The following is a 12,849-nucleotide window of genomic DNA, read 5'->3' on the forward strand; positions in this document are numbered from 1 at the left end:
CAGTCATCTGGTTCAGAGGCTGATTTAAGTTACAGGTTACATACCACAGTGAGTATTTGTGCAATTTCATATTTGAGTTCCTTCAGAACTCTTGGCTGAATACCATCTGGTGCAGGTGACTTATTACTGTTTACTTTTTTTCCTCAAAAACCCCGCTATTGACCTCTAAATCTGGGACTGTTCCCCAGATTTATCAGCTAAAAAGCATGGATCATGTGTGAGAGTCTCCCTCACATACTCTACAGTAAAGACTGTTGCAAATAATTCATTTGGCTTCTCCACAATGGCACTGTCTTCCTTGAATGATCTTTTAGTACTGTTTGGTTCATTTAAGATTTTTACTATACTTGACTCTATTCTTTCTTTCACATATAGTGCCACACCCCCAACCGGTCGACATACTCTGTCATTCCTATATATTTTGTATTCTGGAATTACAGTCTCACATTTAGTATCACCCTTCCACCAAGTTTCTGTGATGCCTATTATATTGGGACCTTTCTACTGCCTTTCCCTATGTGATTCATACCTTCATGTACCACTACCACTGCTTCCTCCCTGGCATTGCACATAAGCCGGTGTAGATGTCCCAAGAGGTCCACAACCTTTACAATCTGGTGTTTGAGAATTTAGGTTTATATTTTCAATCTTGTGTCCATAACCAGGAGAGATTTAAACTCTTTTTATTTTTTTAAATGAGATTATCATATAACAACATGACCCCAGGATCTGGGGCTTAAATAAAGTCACCAAATAACATGAGACATGCAATAAAATGGTGAGAGTTGGAAACATTGAAATACATATCTGGGGTTAAATTCTGGGCTAAAACTCCCATTGACATCAACAGGCCAAGATTTAACCTTTTTTGGGTATGAATAGGAGGTGGCTTAGCTTCTCAAGATAAGCAAAAGCTTGGCCAGGTCAGACCTAGTTTCCAGTACTCACAAGGTTCATCAGACATCACCTGGTACGCTTTCACCCTCTTGATGGGTTGGGTAAAATGTTGAAGTTCACTTAGCAGCACTGAACTAACTCTGGCTCCGAGCAGGGAGAGCTAGCAATTGCAGAAGAAGGAGTCAGTGATCTCTCCATGATCTGCGGAAAGACCCAGTCACGTGTCACTCTCTCCAATCAGAAGTGATGTCTCTGGGAAATGTTTTGGCCTCAACAAAACAAAATATTTGGGGAAATTTCATTTAATTGAAAATGTTACAGCAAGCTCTATTCCCAATCAGGAGCCTTAACCTCAAAGTACCTTTTCTGATCGAAATAAAAAAACAACCAAAGCCCCCCTAAGTCCTTTTCTTGCCTGTCTGGTTCTAGGTCTTTCTCACAATCTAATAGTTTTACTAATACCATATACACCTCTAACCCCATATAACACTGTCCTTGGGAGCCAAAAATTCTTACTGTGTTATAGGTGAAACCGCGTTATATCGAACTTGCTTTGATCCACTGGCGTGCGCAGCCCCGCCCCCTGGAGCGCTGCTTTACCGCGTTATACCTGAATTCATGTTATATCGGGTCACGTTATATCGGGGTAGAGGTGTACAACATGAGAGATATTGATAGATGCAATATGAAGAGGGGTTGCAGTACATAAGAACATAAGAATGTCCATACTGGGTCAGACCAAAGGTACATCTAGCCCAGTATCCCGTCTTCTGACAGTGGCCAATTCCAGGTGCCTCAGAGGGAATGAACAGAACAGGTAAGCATCACATGATCCATCCCCTGTAGCTCATTCCCAGCTTCTGGCAAACAGAGGCTAGGGACACCATTCCTGCCCATTCTGGCTAATAGCCATTGATGAACCTATCCTCCATGAATTTATCTAATTCTTTTTTGAATCCTGTTATGGTCTTGGCCTTCACAACATCCTCTGGCAAGGAGTTCCACAGGTTGACTGTGTGTTGTGTGAAGAAATACTTCACTTTATTTGTTTTAAACCTGCTGCCTATTAATTTCATTTGTTGACCCCCTAGTTCTTGTGTTATGAGAAGTAGTAAACAACACTTCCTTATCTACTTTCTCTACACCAGTCTGATTTTATAGACCTCAATCATATCTCCCCTTAGCCATCTCTTTTCCAAGCTGAAAACTCCCAGTCTTATTAATCTCTCCTCATACGGAAGCAGTTCCATACCCCTAATCATTTTTGTTGCCCTATTCTGAACTTTTTCCAAGTCCAATATTTTTTTTGAGATAGGGTGACCACATCTGCGCACAGAATACAAGATGTGGGCGTATCATGGATTTAAATGTCCTAGATACATTAATACTAAAGCCTTTGCTCAAGAGTCTGGAGTGTCAGAATGTTTATTCTGAGAGAAATATCCCATTCTTTAATCTTTCTTTTTTTAAACTCTTAGCTATTATTAAAAATTGAATATGGGCAACTTTGCTAAAACTAGAAGGACAGATACATACCTGACCAAAGTCTGCTTCCATTAGCTGACAGCCACATGCCATTGTCTCCTTGTAAAAAGAATGGTTCATCTGAATGACATCAGAGAGATGGGAAGTGAACAAGTTCAATCACTTGCACATCATTAGTTCAGTAATAGTTTCCTTTAAAGGTGCCTTTAAGAAGCACTTAATTTAATGCCATATGGAGCACTATCCATCAATGTGTCCTTGATCACATGAAAAATTGGGTTTCTGGCATACAGTGCACCAAACAAAAGACAGTCCAGATTTCACATTTAAAAATGAGCTGTGTGACAGCAGTAATCATTATATCTTCTGCATTGATTTGTGTGCCGCCAAAGACTTTCTATTAAGCCCTGAAGAGAAGCTGGCAGCTTCTGTGGTTAAGAAGTTCACTGATGTTAGTGAGAACTGAAGAAAGATACAAACTTGTTTAAAAAAAAAAAAATTTAAACAGATCCTCAAACCCTGCAGGGTTTTGTAGTTTCCTCAGGATAGAAAGACTGGACATTCCTGTTGGAGCTGGTTGGGAATTTTTTGATTAAATGTTTTTTCATCAGAAAATGCAGATTTATTAAAAGCAAAACTTTTCTCAGGAAATGGTCCATTTCTACTAAATTTTCATTGGGAAGGTTTCTCAAGATGGCATTTTGTATGGGGATTCAGACCTCAAAATAGCTAATAGTTCAGTGCATTCACCCTTGATATGGGAGACCCAAATACAAGTTTCTGGCATGTTTTGTTTTGCTTATTTGTTCTTTAAGTATTAATAAGAATAAAAGAGAGAGTGCAGTGAATGATATATTACATGTATGCTATAGATATCTATACTTTTTATACAGAGTTAAGAATTGTCTTTTTCTTTCATGTGCTTTGGCAACCCTTGTTTAGCAAAATAATGCATACATTTTGCCCGCAAGGAGAAGCTGGTGAATGTTCACTTTCCATTTATTTTAAAAAAAATTTTTTTTTTTTCTGGTGAAAGCTGTACAATAGATAAAAAAGATTCTGAAATAATTCACTCTTGATGTTTGGTAAGACTGGGCAGATTTTCTAAATATAGAAACCCTAATGAAATCACATGCGCAATTTTGGAGTTTTGATTCATAATATCATAGAGGATTAGGGTTGGAAGAGACCTCAGGAGGTCATCTAATCCAACCACCTGCTCAAGCAGGACCAACCTCAACTAAATCATTCCAGCCAGGGGTTTGTCAAGCTGGGCCTTAAACACTTCTAAGGAAGGAGATTCCACCACCTCCCTAGATAACCCATTCCAGTGCTTCACTGGCAGGGAACGTGGTACCTAACAGCATCAACCTGAGTGAGAGGAGTTAAAAGAAAGGGTCTTTTCTTAAAGTAAGGGCTTGTCTTCACACACTACAGCAGCTTTAGTGAAGATACTACTCTGCCCATGGGAAAGCTTTTCCTGTTGGCATAATTAAACCACCTTCTCAAGAGGCAGTAGCTATATTGATGGGAGCTTTTTCACACCCCTGAGAGATTTAGTTATACCAATATAAGTTTATAGTTTAGAGCTCAGCTAAGGTCCCTATCCTGCAAACATTTTACCACTTATGAAACTTGAGCCACATGGTTGAAAACTACACACTTACGTGTTTGCAGCATCAGGGAGTATTTGTGCAGCATTTCCTTGATACTGATTATAAATTTTTGCTCTTTGTATTATCCCATAGCATATAATGCATTGAAGCTTTTTCAGTGTTTGGGTTCTGGTTGGATTAGTTTGTTTGTTTTTAGTTTTTCTTCTTTTTGGCCTCTTGGGTGAGGTTTGTTTGTTTATTTGTGAGGTGGGGTGGGGTGTCAAATGGGACCAAGAAAGTGTAGGTCACTCAAGAAGCTAAAATAACAGAAACAAATGGTAATGGGTCAATATATCCAAGCTATTGTTACAGGAGATGGCAAGTTCACCCCAGTGAATAATATGTCATCTGAAATGATGCTCCCCCATTCACAGCAGTCTAGTGTTATTGCTGGGATGAAGTTCTTTATTCTTGAGGAAGAGTGGTTGCATTAACATTTTTTTTAAAGAAAGAAAATGGGATGTTATTTCCCCACTATTTAAAAAAAATGACAACTCTGGAGCAAATTGAAAAGTCTTGATTTATTTGTAGCAGCAGTATTAATATTTAACAACAATATAGTTCAAATGAAAACCATACTGAATAACATCTTGTCAGTAATGAGTTCAAGACAAAACTATATTGAGCCAGAGGCCAGAAGCTCTTAAGAATAAATTCAGAGCAAAGGGAAATGATCCTATTCTCTCCTTGCAAGAACTAATTCAAAATGTATAGGTGAAACATGTAAACCTCTGTAGAACCTCTAACAGGTCTTTAATTATTTGTTTCTTGTTCTGTTGTATGAGGGTGCAATCGGAGATGTCTGTAGAATTTTTGCCAGATCCCCAGATGAACTGAAGTGTTCAGGGTCAATTGAGTTCAGGGGAGCTACATTGATTTCAGCAGCTAAGGATCTCACTAGAGCTGGTCGGAAAACTTTTTGATAAAACTTTTTCCCCTGTAAAATGCTGATTTTTGAAACCAAAACTTCTCATGGTAAAGACTCAGTTTCAGCAAATTTTTCGTTTTGAAATATTTTCAGAGGAAAATTTAGAAATTGTCAAAATGTCCCATTTTGACCTATATTGAAATGAAAAAAACAAAACAAACAAAAAAAAACCCTGTGTTTTGGTTTCATATGAGTTTGTTGACTTTTTGTTTAAAAATTTAAGCTGCTTATGGTAAAAAAAAAAATGGAAAAAGGTTGAAATTGAAAAAAAATGAAAATGTTAAAGCAACACATTTTGTTTATCCAAAGTGTTGATTTTTTTATTTATATTGTCAGTTCACAGGTCTTTTTTTTTAATTTCACTTTTCTTCCCAGCTGATGATGGGAAAAAAATTCAAAATCTCATAAAATTTCCAGAGATGAAAACTGTTTTCCACCAGCTCTAGATTTGATCCCTTTCTGGTTACTATTAATGTGGGGAAATTTTAAAATGTGTCAACAAAAAGTTGAGTGCATAAGATTTACATTTTCCCCGATCTTAGAAGGGAAATATAAATTCATAAATTAAGGCTTAAGAGTATCGTCCATAACTCATTGAAGTCCGTGGTAAGTATCTTGTTGATTTTAACAGGCTTTGGATTAGATCCTAAATCCTTAAAACAAGGTGGTGATAAAACAGGTGCTCATATGACAATGTGTTATCTCATGAAGCTTCAAATTGTTTGTGAAGATAAGAAATAAGGTCAGTTTTTTACAGTTTTTCCCCAAAGCTTCCAGAAACAACTTTAAAAGATTATAAATTTTTGAAGCTACTAATCTGATTTTCCTTACTTCTTGGAACACAAATCTTAGGTATTTAATCTGATGGAGTTTAGAATTGTTTTTTTGGAAGTGTGGGAAATTCTCAAAGAAATTATGCCGCATCTTTCTTGCATCACCATGAATTAGTGTCTTTTCATTTGACTAGCTAGGGGGGAAGTTTCTTTAGAGATTTTTTCCCCATATTATTGTGATTGTACTTTCTTTGCCCATTGTATGGATTGATAGATATGTATTATTTTATTAGTTTTTTTAAGAGAGAGTTTTTTAATCATCTAATTGTTTTAGATTTGCCATTAAAACTGTTCAAAATAAAAATTTTATACAGTTTGGTTAGCTCAATAAAAATGAAATGTACCTATTGTTGTGTAGAACACAAAACCACTTTCAGCATTTGGTCATCAGTTCTGAGGTACTTGAGAAGGCCTCGCATGGAGTTACTTTTAATTGGCTGACTGGCAACTCATGTGCACTAGAGAAGCCATAATTGCTACACCTGATAGGCTGGTGCGTATGTTAACCAGCTAGAAGAGGAGCCTCTGGACCTGATTTTATATTAATCCAGTGGTTCAAACACAATATATACACCATGGTGCCGGGCAGTTCAACTGTCCCAGTACTTTGCATTTGTATAGGGGTTCTATGTGAGGGAAATTAATTTCACCCTTAAAGGACTGATTCTGCCACCCTTACATTGTTTTACTCCATGAGAAATGCCACTGAAACCAAACTTAGCAGTTGCTGATTAAGAAATTACTCAGTGAGTAAAGGTGGCAGACTCTAGCCCTTAATAAATAGGTCTTGCATGTATAAACAAAGAGGATTTTATTTTTTATCATCTAAGAAATTAAATGATCTTCTTAGAATTACATATCAGCTTAATAGATGCAGTAATAAAAATGCTCCTTTATCTTAAAAAAACATTATTTCTCAGCAAAGTGAGGAAGGGAGAATATTTTCAAAGGTCTCAGATGAATTCCACTATTAAAATTAGTAACCGGACCATATACAGTATTTGCTGTTTGATTTAGAAATGTAAATTGTTGTCATGTTACATTTATTGTTTGTTCTTTAAAATTCAAAAGTTACATGAATGTAGAATTTAATTTCCAGTTCAAAATAATTTGTGTTTTACAGTAGATGCATCTGTGGTTATGAGTAGAACTACACTTTACATAAGCAACAGTATAGGAATTGCTTTTTATTTCATGAATAGTATTCAAAATACATGCTCAATTTGAATTAACACTGTTCATAAACTTTGTGAGATTTGAGAATGAGTGTTTTCTGTTGGATCTCCCATCAATTTGAAGTTCACTCATGATGTGGAAGGCTATTATAAAGGCTGTGTGGGGTTGTCACTGATGGAGAAGCTGAACAGGGGTGCCTGCAAGCTAAGTGCTGCAGAAAGGCTCTACACATCTGTCATAAATATAAAGGGAAGGGTAACAACCTTCCTATATACAGTACTATAAAATCCCTCCTGGCCAGAGGCACAAAATCTTTTTACCTGTAAAGGGTTAAGAAGCTCAGGTAACCTAGTTGGCACTTGACCAAAAGGACCAATAAGGAGACAAGATACTTTCAAACTGGGATGTGTGTGTGGGGGGGAAGGCTTTGTTTTGTCTGTTCTTTGTCTGTCTGTTCTGTGTGCTTGCCGGAGACAGATGAAGAAAGCAAGCAATCCAACTCCATTAGGATTAGTAAATACTAGCAAGGGAATGTGTTAGCTTACTTTTATTTTGGCTTGTGATTTTCTCTGTGCTGAGAGGGAGGTGTAGTCCTGGTTTTCTTTTTGTAACTTTTAAGGTTTTGCCCAGAGGGAAATCCTCTGTGTTTTGAATCTGATTGCCTTGTGAGATTATCTTCCATTCTAATTTTACAGAGGTGCTTCTTTTAACTTTTTTCTTTCTAATAAAGTTCTAATAAAGTTCTGTGGTTTTTTTAATCTGATTGGGTTTTTTTAGTTTATTCTCAAGCCTCCCCAGGAAAGGGGGTGTAGGGCTTGGGGGAATATTAGGGAAAAGTAGGAACTCCAAGTGGTCCTTTCCCTGAGTTTTGTCTAATCACTTGGTGGTAGCAGCGTTACCTAATCCAAGGTACAAGGGAGAATTTGTGCCTTGGGGAATTTTTAACCTAAGCTGGTAGAAATAAGCTTAGGGGGTCTTTCATGCGGGTCCCCATGTCTGTACCCTAGAGTTCAGAGTGGGGAAGGAACCCTGACAATATCAGTTAGGCATAATGCTTAACAGAAAGCTATAGTGAGGTGGTTGCAGTGGAGGAGCCACACAGCCCCCTTTATGTAGATTCAGTGGTTCCAGTATCCTGTGAACAGGTATGGAAGAGTTGTGGTCACAAATCCAACTCATAGTACCAACCACCAGTCCTGAGTTGGGAGTTCATCTCAGCTGCTCTGTACTCCATCTATGATACTCAGCCGTTATGTGTGTGAAGTGAATTTCACACTCAGGGGCAGACCCTCAGGTAGTGTAAATCAGCCTAGCTCCACTGAAGTCAAAACATCCCATCTCCCACTCTGGGTTCACCACATGGGACAGGAGCACCCTAACTTCCAGGTTGAAGACAAAGTCATGCTGGGCTTCCCCAGCCCCCTTTAGACCCAATAGCCCATTTCCTGCCCACACCCTGTAACAGCCGTCTGCTGCTGCTAGCTAATAATTAGTTCTGTAGGTCAATCCATATTAGTCTGGGCTGCAGTGCTGAGGGCACAAACCGAGCTGATGATGGAAGATGGTGGGATTGCTACAGTTGTACATAATATAATTTGTTTCTACCTTTTTCCTATAAAAATAAACAAACAAAAACCCCTATGTTAAAAGAACACGAAGATTACAAAGTTAAGCACTTGAAAGTTAGGAAATGGTAAATTTGTGGTTGCCTGTATAACGTCAATTCAGCCCCTTGTGCTTATGCATTATGACTATATAGTCTTCAGTTCCATGAAAACATACTACTTTTTCCACAGAAGCCCTGCCTCATTCAGTGCATAGCATGGATGAAAAAGAGGGCAGAACTGAACAACTGTAAAACTCTCTGCGACACTGGCAAACCTGCTGCCCCTATGCCAATGCCCAGGATTCCCACAGAAGGTGTTACGCCCATCAGGAAGGGCTACTGTGATGGGCCATTGTGAAACCATGACTTTGTTGATTGCTTCCCCCACAGCCCTGAAAAGGGTACATGCCCAAGCCCTCCTCCCATTATAGTGTGATTGCTGGAGGAAGGGAATAAAAATGCCTGTTAAGGAGAATTAATTATTACTATACTTCTTGAACTCTTAGGGGCAAGGATTTCTAAGCATTAGCAAGGAGGAAGAAGAGTTATTTAAGTTTAAGTGCCAATGTGGACACAAGAACAAATGGATATAAACTGGCCATCAACAAGTTTAGGCTCGAAATTAGATGTCGGCTTCTAACCATCAGAGGAGTGCAGTTCTGGAACAATCTTCCAAGGGGAGCGGTGGGGGCAAAAAACCTGACTTGAAGTCTGATCTTAATAAATTTATGTAGGGGATGATATGATAGGACTGCTTACAATGGCATGTGGTTCATCAGTGACTACCTGTAGCAAAAATCTCCAATGGCTGGAGACAGGACACTAGATGGGGAGGGCTCTGAGTTACTACAGAGCAGTGTTTCCCAAACTTGGGACATCGCTTGTGTAGGGAAAGCCCTGGTGGGCCAGGCCAGTTTGTGTACCTGCCGCATCCGCAGGTCCGGCCGATCGTGGCTCCCACTGGCCGTGGGTCACTGCTCCAGGCCAATGGGAGCTGCTGGAAGTGGTGGCCAGTATGTCCCTCAGCCCGCGTCGCTTCCAGCAGCTCCTATTGCCCTGCAGCAGCGAACCGCGGCCAGTGGGAGCCGCGATCTGCCAGACCTGTGGACACGGCAGGTACACAAACTGGCCCGATCCACCAGGGGCTTTCCCTACACAAGTGACATCCCAAGTTTGGGAAACACTGCTACAGAGAATTCTTTCCCAGGTATCTGCCTGGTAGGTCTTGCCCACATGCTCAGGGTCTAACTGATCTTCATATTTGGGGTCAGGAAGGAATTTTCTGGGGGGGTTTCGGCTTCCTCTGCAGCATGGAGCACTGGTCACTTCAGGTTTAAACTAGTGTAAATGGTGAATTCTCTGTAACTTGAGGTCTTTAAGCCATGATTTGAGGATTTCAGTAGCTCAGCCAGATGTTAGGGGTCTATTTCAAGAGTGGGTGGGTGAGGTTCTGTGGCCTGCAATGTGCAGGAAGTCACAGTAGATGGTCATGATGATCACTTCTGACCTTAAAGTCTGAGTCTGAGTCCCCAGCTATCTAGTTTGGGTTAGCCCTAAAGACATATAAAGTTTGCTTGTTATAAAAGTTAGTAATATTATTTGGAATTTAAGACTGTAATACATTTGTGTGTGTATGTTACCTGCTGTAGCCTTGTAAATAACTCTCATTTCTTCTTCCTAGTTATTAAACCTATAGTTGGTTTATTACAGAATTGGCTACAAGCCTTGTCCTTGTGAGATCTAAGGTACAAGTTGACTTGGACTAAGTGACTGGTTCCTTGGGAATGAGGGCAACATGAATACTTTGTGATCTGTGGTGTAAAGTTACTATCTATTACAGAGTCAATATTGCTTGGATGGCAAGATACATCAGAATGCCCAATGGTAGTGTGTGTGATTCCATTTTAAGGCTCTGCAGTGCCTGAGGAGTTGACACTTATTATTTGGTTGGTGAAATCTAACTATGGAACTCACAACTGGTTTGGGTCCTGCTTCTTAGCATTCTGCCCTGAGGTAGGTATTTTTGTTCATGAACCGTTCCAAACAGCATGACACTGGTATTTCTTAACTGACTCAGGCTCTAAGAAGCCTGGGTTTACTTGGACAGGGATGCCTGTCTTCTTTCATTCCACATATTGGGTTAGATCTTCAGCTGTAGAAAATCAGCATAGTTCCAATGAAGTTAATAGAGCAATGACAATTTATACCTGCTGGTGATCAATCCATCTGAATTAATGTTAGAATAACATTTTCAAAGCACGTGATATTTGGGTCCTGAAGATATTGTGTTTGGAGTGAATCCCAGTGGAACATTCCTGTCTGACTCAATTTCAAATTCTTTTTGGTCTTAGTTGTGTGTACAACTCCACACATGGCCAACTGTACTGGTAGGAAAAAGTTTCTTTTCGGTTCAAAAAGACTGAGATGTAAGTGTACATTCTGGTGTTATTCTTAGCAGGTATAATAATTCCAGAATAAAAAATAAAAATCATGAGAAGACCCTTACTTCTATTTCCTTCTTCAATGCTTTCCTCTGAGACAGTCATTATTTCCAAAACAAGGTTTATTAGTATTTATTGCAATACAACACACTGTTGTTCATTTCTAGACTGATATCTGAAGGTTTAAATACTCTCAAGGCTTCCTGCCAGCATCTAGCTGTAGGTGGAAGGGGTAGATTGAATCAAAAAGTAAACAAAGTTTCAACCCACTGAGAATGATACTTGGAGCTTGATAATAAAGACAGCAGGATTATATCATACCTTTTCTTGAAGAATTGAGTGTTGGACAGTTTCCTGTTGATTAATTCTCTAAATCTTCACTTCACTTACATGTTAAATCTTGCCACAGCCTTTGCTAGCATTTCCATATTCTTTCAAGTGGGGAGTTTGATTCCCAACAGCACTAATGCAGGTTTCATATTGGACAAAGAAAGTTATAACAATTCTTAGGCTGCACTAAGAAAATGTTATATCATCAGTTTGTGTGGCAAGTTCATCATTACCTTTTGTAACAGCATATCTATTTTCAGTTGTCAGGATCTTGTAGCAGAATCAAAAGCAGTGTGCAGTAGGAGAGGTATATAAGAAGACTAGAGAATTTTCTACCTCACTGTATTCTTGATGCCCATCAGCAAAATTTCCATCTGTCAAGGATATTTTCCTGCCTCATTCTGAATCTTTTTCAGGTATGGGTTCAAAGAGAAACTATTTAAAATCACATTGTTCACAAAGGGATTTCATTACAATGGATTTTTCTGGTAACCAAAGAGGTACATGTGTAATCAAATCTACAGCATATATGGTATGAACAGTTAATTTTTTCCTCATTGTATGGAGAAATGTTAAAGTGAAACTAAGGACCTGATTCTGAAGATAATGGATTTGGTCTGGAAAGTTTGTCAGAATAGATGCAGTCATATAAGCAATATTTATGATAATGTACCTTCAGGAACGAAGATGAATTGGTTATTATGGTAAAATGCTTTCTTCATTCAAAACTGCTTGATTTTACAGTTTCCTGAGTCATTTCCTACTTTTCTTTTCACCAGCATTCCTTGACATGTTTTCACTCCATGTCAAAGTTGAGAGGCACAGTAGTAATTATTTTGAAGGAGCCTGCTTATATTGAACTTAGCTATAGTAGGAGTCATATTACTTCCCTGCATTGCACTGTTGAAATTGCAATTCATTTTATAGCAAACATCTGCTTTATAGGGCCAAATTCTACCTGCATTTACCCAATGGCCAGCTTCTTCTTCTTTTATAAGACATTCGAAAAGCAACAAGTTAAGATTGTAATTGAATCTTGAAATTCAAAAGCCATTCTAGTGCTTCTGGGATAATTCGACAAATTCCTCTTATTCCACCACTGTAAGTGTAACTGGGATAATTGTCTGTGATGTGTCACATAGTTTATACCTCACCACAGTCACAATTTGGTGATTCTTTGATCCTCCATTTGTGGATGGGAGATCCATACCTTCCGTGCATTATCCAAATGTGGTTAAGTGCAGTCTACTGCATATGGGGAAGGCAGAATCCAGGAATGTCTTTTGTTGGCTCTTCAATCACATCTTTGCTTGGGATGTCACAAGAGTCCCATGATTCCAGTAATCAAGTCCTTTCCTGATGTCCTTTCCATTGGCCTATAGCACTGATGTGTGGATCCAGAAAGAATCCCAGTGGCCATCAAGAGCCAAAACCCAGCAGACCTATTGTGATTCTATTAACGAAAGGAGGTGGTGAGACTTTGGAGAATTTATGGTTA

Source organism: Chrysemys picta, chromosome 2, assembly GCF_011386835.1.
Source record: "Chrysemys picta bellii isolate R12L10 chromosome 2, ASM1138683v2, whole genome shotgun sequence".
In the NCBI taxonomy this organism is placed as follows: domain Eukaryota; kingdom Metazoa; phylum Chordata; order Testudines; family Emydidae; genus Chrysemys; species Chrysemys picta.